Genomic DNA, 9,942 nt, shown 5'->3' with positions numbered 1-9,942 from the left:
CTTATTTAACTTTAATGTACAATACCTATGAATCACTATTTCATTTGTTTTTTTTTCCACATTCAAACGCAGTTTCAATGTTCAAACTGTCAATAATGTGTCAACGGCTTACTATCAGATAATGTTGTGTACAGTATACTCTTCTGTGATTGGCTGGCAAACGGTTCAGGGTGTCCTCACGCTTACTGCCAGAAGACAGCTGGGATAGGCTCTGGCACCCCCCGCGACCCAAGTGAGGATATAGCGGTTCGGAAGATGAATACAGTATACTCTTTAAGAATAAAACCCCTGTCTTGTTTTTGCTGAACACTCGGGCTAGCCATGCCGCTATATTTTAGTGCCGGTAATGATCTTGGTACCTACAGGGATGAGTATATTTTTATACATGGTAGTTCATCTTCCGAGCCGCTTGATCCTCACTAGGGTCGCGGGGGTTGCTGGAGCCTATCCCAGCTGTCTTCGGGCAGTAGGCGGGGGACACCCTGAATCGGTTGCCAGCCAATCGCAGGGCACACAGAGACGAACAACCATCCACGCTCACACTCACACCTAGGGACAATTTAGAGTGTTCAATCAGCCTGCCATGCATGTTTTTGGAATGTGGGAGGAAACCGGAGCACCCGGAGAAAAACCACACAGGCCCGGGGAGAACATGAAAAACTCCACACAGGGAGGCCGGAGCTGGAATCGAACCCGGTGCCTCTGCACTGTGAAGCCAACATGCTAACCACTGGACTACCGGGCCGCCCTACATGGTAGTTGCTATGTAAAGTTTGAGAACCACTGAATTTCTGCAATTTTGACTTTACCACTGCTTTAGCATCGATTATTGACAGACTACAGCATGTTCCGACTTAATGGACAAATTCTGGTTCCGTTGCCGCTGTGGGAACGGAACTCCATTAAACCAAAGATCCCCCGTCTTTTGATCTTTATGAATCTGAATCTTCTGCATGTGGAGAGAACTGGCATAATATAAAGAGAGGCGAGTGTTTGGATTTCGGCAACAGCGACTTAGCGCTTCGCTTTTAAGCCGCAGGTTTGTACAAAATTGGAAATATATTCGGGTATTATTGTACAACACATGATACAATATTCACATACTCTATGACTTGGCAGCGTCCACCTGGCTGGAATTCACCGCATACCTTGAGGTGTAAATTATTTTGTCAAAGCTCCCGGGATTACAACACGGCATTTTTGATTAGCATCTATAACATTGCAACACAATTAACCTGCGATTCAAATTTCAAATCACAGCACAACTAGTTGCAGACAAACTGACAGACTGCCACTCGGGAAAATTAGTGGCAGAACCCCGCAGACTGCACAACGGTACAGTGACAAGTGGTAGCAGTGATCCTTGTGTCATGGTGGAGGGAAAATTGCCCTTCATGATGCAGTGAAGCAACTTCCGTGTGACCCGTGGGGGTGAAATTTGTAACCAGGTGAATTTTGGCGACACTTCCAAGAAAAGATGTGACTTTTACCGAAAACATGATACATCCCAATTCTTACGAATGAATATTGCATGACTTATGGTAATAACAACCTCTATGGAAAAATACACATTCTGTCATTGGATCACAGGTATTCATTTGCGTACGTGACTGATGGATACCTCTTTATGACACACAGGAATCGATCCTCCTCCCCCATAAAACAAACACTCCTTGTTTTTCAGTTCAGCTATGTTTACTGTGAGAAACGTCAACATACCCTTTCCTGTATCAATCCGCTTTACTCATCGCGCAAGCTAGCAAGGCCAAGCTAGCGGAATCAATGGCTAACTGAATAATAACTAACTCCCGTAACTAATAACCTGGTGCCTTTATGAGTGGTTGGCAACACACACACACACACACACACACACACACACACACACACACACACACACACACACACACACACACACACACACACACACACACACACACACACACACACACACACACACACACACACACACACTCATAGTGTTTTCAGGGTAATTAACTTCCATGTTTTTTGACTGTGGGAGGAAGCCAGATAAAACCCACACAAGCGCAGGAGGAACATGAAAACTCTTCACAGAAAGGTCCGAGCAAACGTAGATGGAAATGTGAAACTTTCTTCCCGGGAGAGCTGAACACTAGGCCACTGAACTACAGATCAAATAAATCAATAATAAAAATTAAAAAAAAGATACCGGATGACTCAGTGAACTCGGTCGCTCCCATCTATTTTGCTGATCTCTTCCGCTGGGCTTGCGGCAATAAAAAATAAAAATAAAAATCATATACTGTATATCAAGGAGTGGTTTATATCCACGTAACCTGTGTGTGTGTAAACTTATCCAACGAGCATGGAGTGCAACGACAGTATTGCGGCAATCACTCGCCGTCCTGGTCCCATGACGCGACTCACGGTTTATTTGCTCAAAGAATACTCATGCGCTTTGACAAACATGGCGTTAGTTCCACATCCTGTTGTGTCATCCCACCATTAGCCATAAACCCAAGGCCGACCTGCCAACCGTCCAGCGGCGTCTTTACATGAACAAACTGATAAAAGGCCAACCGCCACAGTCTTCTCTCATCCCTGCTAACTGTCCATTCGACACCAGAATTCCTCGGATTCATTGTCCCTGCCAGTTGCTGCTCGGAACCAACAAAGCCTCTTTTCGCAATAAATCGTTATCCTTGATATCCACCTCATGTTCGACGGACCAATCCACTCACTGGGCAAACAACTCAGTGTAAAAAGAATGACTGAGGGTGTAGCAATTTTGCTGTTCGTGATGCAATGACAACAATGATTCAAAGTCTTGTCACCCAGTCAGTCATTAAACGGCTTTATGAAAAGCTGTTCAAGTACATCGTCGATATTCTTCGTATCCATCTGAAGGTACATGTGAAAGTAAGCTTTTTCCTCACTAGTAGGACAAATTGGGCCTAAAGGCAACTACATAATGCCAGTGAGGCAAAACTGCAGAGTAGCGTCCGATCAGTCAAATAGTACAATTTTATAATGTCACCAGTGGAACTAGTGAAGCCCTTTTTTGCTCCACTAGTAATGCGTATACTTGTTGTCCTACTCTTATGCCAAGGTTGTCCTACTCAGGACAAGGAGCATCGCTAAAAAAAAAAAATTGCCGTGTTAAAGTTACTCAATTCCATTTTTTCCAAGTGGCTTTTTCATTAAGTGCCTTAAAAAACGAGTAACCCAATTCACAAATTTCTCTTGATACAAGCCCGCCAATGAACGCAACTCACTTCCCAAGAAGCAGCAGTTCGACACTTCTTCCAAAAACTTCCACTCCAGCTGTTTGTGGCTACTTGCAGTTGACTGTCAAACTAAACATCAAACAAAGTGGATTTCACATTGTGTGTTTAAAAATGACCACTTTACTTTCATTCATTCATTCATTCATTCATCTTCCGAGCCGCTTGATCCTCACGAGGGTCGCGGGGGGTGCTGGAGCCTATCCCAGCTGTCTTCGGGCAGTAGGCGGGGGACACCCCGAATCGGTTGCCAGCCAATCGCAGGGCACACAGAAACGAACAACCATCCGCACTCACACTCACACCTAGGGACAATTTAGAGCGTCCAATCAGCCTGCCATGCATGTTTTTGGAATGTGGGAGGAAACCGGAGCACCCGGAGAAAACCCGCGCAGGCCCGGGGAGAACATGCAAACTCCACACAGGGAGGCCGGAGCTGGAATCGAACCTGGTACCTCTGCACTGTGAAGCCTTGCATATTTTTGGAATGTGGGAGGAAACCGGAGCACCCGGAGAAAACCCACGCAGGCCCGGGGAGAACATGCAAACTCCACACAGGGAGGCCGGAGCTGGAATCGAACCCGGTACCTCTGCACTGTGAAGCCCACGTGCTAACCACTTTCCCTTCATAATGTCAATTTATCTCAGCGCTAACAAGCAATTGATCCGTTCACTAATGGAGCCCCGCTTAACTGGTCTGACTTCCAAAGCAGCGCGGCTTCGGTTCTCACTCCGTGGCCGTATGAATGTAAGTGCTTCTCTGTCTCAAAATGGGACTTGATTGACAGGCGACCAGTCCGGGGTGTTGTCTGTCATTCTCGAATGACCTCTGATAGACTCAAGCTTCCTCTGTCACCCTGAATGGGATAAGCTGTACAGAAAATAGGTGTATGAATGGAAACAGAGGGAAAAGAAAAATCCATTGTTTAGCTAAAATGGACCGGATATGAAAAATAGTTCAAAAGTCATAAAATGTATCCTTGAATTCAACACATTGTCACCACTAAACTGTCAGACATCAGTTCTGTTTGGTGCTGCGCTGTGAATAGCCGCCCTCTGTTTTGGGGGCGTGGCTTAGGGAAGAAAAGCTCAATATAATCACGACTCTGTATTAAATATAAAACTGAAAGAACGGCGCCATCTGGTATGGAACGACCCCCCCCCCCCCTGTGCCTTAAATTGAGAAATCCTCACACTGCACTAAATTCACATCAATGCTAATATCTTGAAAGTCCTTCTGGATTTTCAAGATGCTGAGGTGATGCCAGATTGGACATTCTTGTCACATATAGGCCAGCACGTTTGCTGCGCGGTCCTCTGTAGGCGCCCGTGGTGACCCGTGATGCTGTGGGGGTTGTTGTCAGGGCGGGGCGATCTCCCACTGTGGGAGGTCAAGCCATTTCCTGCTTTGAGAACCTCTGCGTCCCCCACAGCTGTCAGTTCAGTCAGAAACCCAACTCCCACATTTGTAGCCCTCCTTTCGTGTGCTTTCCTTTGACATTGCTGCAGGAGCAGGAACTCACTGTACAAAACAATGCCCAACCAGGACTTGTTTTCATGTATTATAATTTGAGATTTGGAGTTGCTGAGAGTCTCGGCAAATGATGGTGAGTGGGTATGTTTGCAGCTATCTGCGGATTGATATACCGGTACATGTATACGTGTGTTAGTACCGTGGGAGCTGTAATTCCAGAGTGCTTTATCAAGCCTTGAAAGGTCCTTGCAGCTGCTACAGGGTCACATAATACTGAGTCTTTCGAATGTTGTTTCAGGTATCATTGAGACAGACGTGATGCCGTCGTCATCACGCCTCGGAACATAAATTCGCAAAATTCGTGAACTGAAACAGGATCGGTTCTTGACAAGCCACGCAGCGAACAGCCCGCTCCTCGCAACAGTGATAAAAACGCCAAAGTCCAAGAGCAGGCGAGGAAAGTCTATCCAGCCGGCTGCACCGGAACTCAGCATCAACAAATGCGGAGGTCATGGGTTCAATCCCGGCTCCATTTGGAGTTTGCATGCTCTCCCCAGGGCCTGCGTGGGTTTTCTGCGGGTACTCCGGTTTCCTCCCACATTCCAAAAACATGCATGGCAGGCTGATTGTACACTCCAAATTATCTCTGGGTGTGAGTGTGAGCGCGGATGGTCGTTCGTCTCTGTGTGCCTTGCAATTGGCTGGCAACCGGTTCGAAGACGGCTGGGATAGGCTCCAGCACCCCCCCCCCCCAGGACCCTTGTGAGGATAAAGCAGATCGGAAACTGGACTGGCTATTGAGCACCATAATCTTTTGAAGCTAAAGTCAGTCCATGTAAAGCAGGCATGTCCAAAGTCCGGCCCGCGGGCCAAATCCGGCCCGCGGTCGAATTTCATCCGGCCCTCGGCCCCTGTCATAAAATCAGTGCCGTCTGGCCCGCAGGTTGGGCGCAATGGAACACGTGTTGCATTGACTGAGGTCTCGTCGACTGGTGAGTGATGTTTCATAGAGTACTGCTTCCCTCTAGTGGCTAAATGAGTAATAGCATTCACTAAATGAGTAATAGCATTTAGACACTAGAGGGCATCACTCACGAGTTAACAAGACATCACTCCGTGTTTATATTGACTGATATGTCATATTTCAAATGATCCTTGCAGTTGTGGATATGTGTATTGCTTGTTCATTTCCCTGTTGTTCGAGTCAAAGGTTTTGTGACTATTGAAAAGTCATGGCGATACATTTTATGTTTCAAATCAATCAATTTGCACTCAGGAGACTTCTGTTTAAGAAAAAGTCAAGTGAATAAGCAGACCAAAAGAAATTCTTAAGATTGTTGAAATTCAAATAAAAATGGAAATGTGAAACAGACTGGCTTACTAAAATTTGTTGAACAATATTGTTGTTCAATGTAAAGAATGTCAGCCAAGGTCGGCCCCCGACATTTTACCACATAAAATACGGCCCCCTTGGCAAAAAGTTTGGACACCCCTGATGTAAAGTGTTACTGCCCTCCAACACAGCTGCTGAATTGAGGATAAACATTCCCTGTGTTTGTTTGGACGCCTGCTTTAAGAGCTCTGAGCTTTTCGAGTATCTTGTGAAGAGCAAATTCACTTTCAAGAAACGGACAGCGTACATTGTACATCGTGTCGGAGGAGTGCGACGGACATTTTGGATTCTCAAACCGTGACAGATTTCTTTCCCCGGTGGCAATTTTACAGAGCTACTCCAACGTCAATTGGCGACAAACAACCATTCACGCCTACGGCCAAACGAGAGCCTTCAAATGAAAAGTCTAACGATCGACTGGTGGATGACGGATCTTTTTTTTTTTTTTGTGCTGCCAGACGAAAAGACCGGAACAGATTGTGATTTAACTTCGGAGCTCCCACCGTATCTGTCTTCCATCTCAAATGTTTGTGTTAACATACATGCGGCATGGTAAATACATCTGTGCTCAGTTGATTTGCTGACACAGTGTCACGGGGAATTCTCTTATAGAGGAACCAGCTGTGTACAAACATGTAATAGTAATTACAGCCAGACTGGTGTTTTCAGGCTACTCACTATACTTGAATTGCTCAATGCCTGAATTTAGATGATAAAATCAATGTTTGTTTTGTTTTTTTCTCAAAAGTTCCGTCTTGAGTCACTGATGGCGTAGTAGTAATACATTTGCGTGACTTGTCAAGTCAAGTCAAGTCAACAGTATTTCTAGAGCACTTTCAAACAGCCATCGCTGCATACAAAGTGCTGTACATGGAGCGATTTAACATACACAATAAACAGTAAGACGAATCGGTAATAAAGGCGGTAGAAAGCACCAAGCAGTAAAATCAAGAACAAATCTTGTGTGCGGGCAGCGTGGGATCGGTTCCCACCCATCCATCCATCCATCCATCATCTAGCGCTTATCCGGGGCCGGGTCGCGGGGGCAACAGCTTTAGCAGGGAAGCCCAGACTTCCCTCTCCCTAGCTACTTCTTCCAGCTCTCCCCGGGGGATCCCGAGTCGTTCCCAGGCAAGCTGGGTGACATAGTCTCTCCAGCGTGTCCTGGGTCTTCCTCGGGGTCTCCTCCCGGTGGGACATGACCGGAACACCTCACCGGGGAGGCGCTCAGGAGGCATCCGAATCAGATGCCCAAGCCACCTCATCTGGCTCCTCTCGATGTGGAGGAGAAGCGGCTCGACTCTGAGCCCCTCCCGGATGACTGAGCTTCTCACCTTATCTCTAAGGCAGAGCCCGGACACCCTCCGGAGAAAACTCATTTCGGCCGCTTGTATCCGGGATCTCGTTCTTTCGGTCACGACCCATAGCTCGTGACCATAGGTGAGGGTTGGGACGTAGATCGACCGGTAAATTGAGAGCTTCGCCCTTTGGCTCAGCTCCTTCTTCACCACGACAGACCGATACAACGTCTGGGTTCCCACCCAGTGATGGTGTAAATGTGGGTGTGTATGGATGTTTGCCTCCACACGTGTGCCCTGTGCCTGACTGGCGACCAGTTCGGGGGTTATTCCGCCTTTCGCCCAAAGTCAGCTGGGATAGGCTTGAGCGATTCCGGTGACCATCTTCAGGATAAGCGGTGTGGAAAATGGATGAGGTTCTGTCTTTTAAGGATTCATACATGTGTGGGTTACTGGTGAGATTGAAGTGGCCCACCACCTCCCCCCCCCCCCCCCCCCCCCAAAAAAATCGATTTCCTGAGTTGATTCATCTTCCGAGCCGCTTGATCCTCACTGGGGTCGCGGGGGGTGCTGGAGCCTATCCCAACCGTCTTCGGGCAGTAGGCGGGGGACACCCTGAACCGGTTGCCAGCCAATCGCAGGGCACACAGAAACGAACAACCATTCGCACTCACACTCACACCTAGGGACAATTTAGAGCGTCCAATCAGCCTGCCACGCATGTTTTTGTAATGTGGGAGGAAACCGGAGCACCCGGAGAAAACCCACGCAGGCCCGGGGAGAACATGCAAACTCCACACAGGGAGGACGGAGCTGGAATCGAACCCGGTACCTCTGCACCGTGAAGCCGACGTGCTAACCACTGGACTACCGGGCCGCCCTTCCTGAGTTGATGATTAATCTTATTTCCCAGACTACAAAATGGTGGAACAAGGTGGGGCATCATCCAACACTTGAGAAACTCCAGTTGTGTGCTCCCACCCACAACTTCCGTCAGCCTGACATGGAACAGTAATGATTTTATTCAAACTGTACGTCTGTTTTCTTTCTTCATTCATATACAAACTTAATCGACCTACTGCAGAAGGGGATTTACAAAAACATGCCAATCATTTCATGAAATTGCTTTTTTTTTTCAGTGGCTGTGACAGGAAGGAGGAAGCAGGAAAGAATCAAGCTCCTCGGATGTCTGAGTGGGCCGACCTTTGACCTCATGGGATGGGATAAAGCTCAGTTATCAAATAATCATCCACCATCCCGCGGAGGAAAATGGAGGAGGACTGGCCGAGGATTGATAGGTCCCTTTAATTGCCGGCTTTAAAGACAAAGTTATCATTTTGAGAGGATGAATGAGATCCAGTATGGAGCAGCAAAGTTTGTTCACCACTACAAATTATTCATCCATCCGTTTTATATACCGCTAAATCACTTATGGGTAAACGGTGAACTGGAGTCTACTCCGGCTGACTTTTGGCAAGAGGTGTGCTGATATACTTTTCGTATGTTTCTTAATCGCCGGCAGAACACTAAAGCGCATGAACATGAGGAGCAGGCTCATGCAGGAGCTGCTGTTGACCACACCTCACCCCCATACATTCACACACAAACTTGCAGGGCTCTTATTGTCTGTACATTTCATACTTGCAATTTATTTTGGGGGGCGGCCCGGTAGCCCAGTGGTTAGCACATCGGCTTCACAGTGCAGAGGTACCGGGTTCGATTCCAGCTCCGGCCTCCCTGTGTGGAGTTTGCATGTCCTCCCCGGGCCTGCGTGGGTTTTTTCCGGGTGCTCCGGTTTCCTCCCACATTCCAAAAACATGCGTGGCAGGCTGATTGGACGCTCTAAATTGTCCCTAGGTGTGAGCGTGAGTGCGAGTGGTTGTTCATTTCTGTGTGCCCTGCGATTGGCTGGCAACCGATTCAGGGTGTCCCCCGCCTACTGCCCGAAGACGGCTGGGATAGGCTCCAGCAACCCCCGCGACCCTAGTGAGGATCAAGCGGCTCGGAAGATGAATGAATGAATGAATGAATAAATAAAACGTTATTTAAACAGGATGTTCGATTTATGTGATGAAAAATCACAGTCATATCAGGTCTTTTAGAAGCCCAAAGCTAAGTTAGGCAGGACCAATTGGTTCAATTTGTTTGCTTTATGGACGTACCTGTTATGTGTATCATATATAAGGACACACTTTTTTTTTTTGTGATATGACATATTCATTCATTCATTCATTCATCTTCCTAACCGCTTGATCCTCACTAGGGTCGCGGGGGGTGCTGGAGCCCATCCCAGCCGTCTCCGGGCAGTAGGCGGGGGACACCCTGAATCGGTTGCCAGCCAATCGCAGGGCACACAGAGACGAACAACCATTCGCACTCACACTCACACCTAGGGACAATTTAGAGTGTTCAATCAGCCTGCCATGCATATTTTTGGAATGTGGGAGGAAACCGGAGCACCCGGAGAAAACCCACGCAGGCCCGGGGAGAACATGCAAACTCCACACAGGAACG

The sequence above is a fragment of the Hippocampus zosterae genome, chromosome 2 (genome assembly GCF_025434085.1).
Source record: "Hippocampus zosterae strain Florida chromosome 2, ASM2543408v3, whole genome shotgun sequence".
In the NCBI taxonomy this organism is placed as follows: domain Eukaryota; kingdom Metazoa; phylum Chordata; class Actinopteri; order Syngnathiformes; family Syngnathidae; genus Hippocampus; species Hippocampus zosterae.
This window is presented reverse-complemented; position numbering follows the sequence as displayed.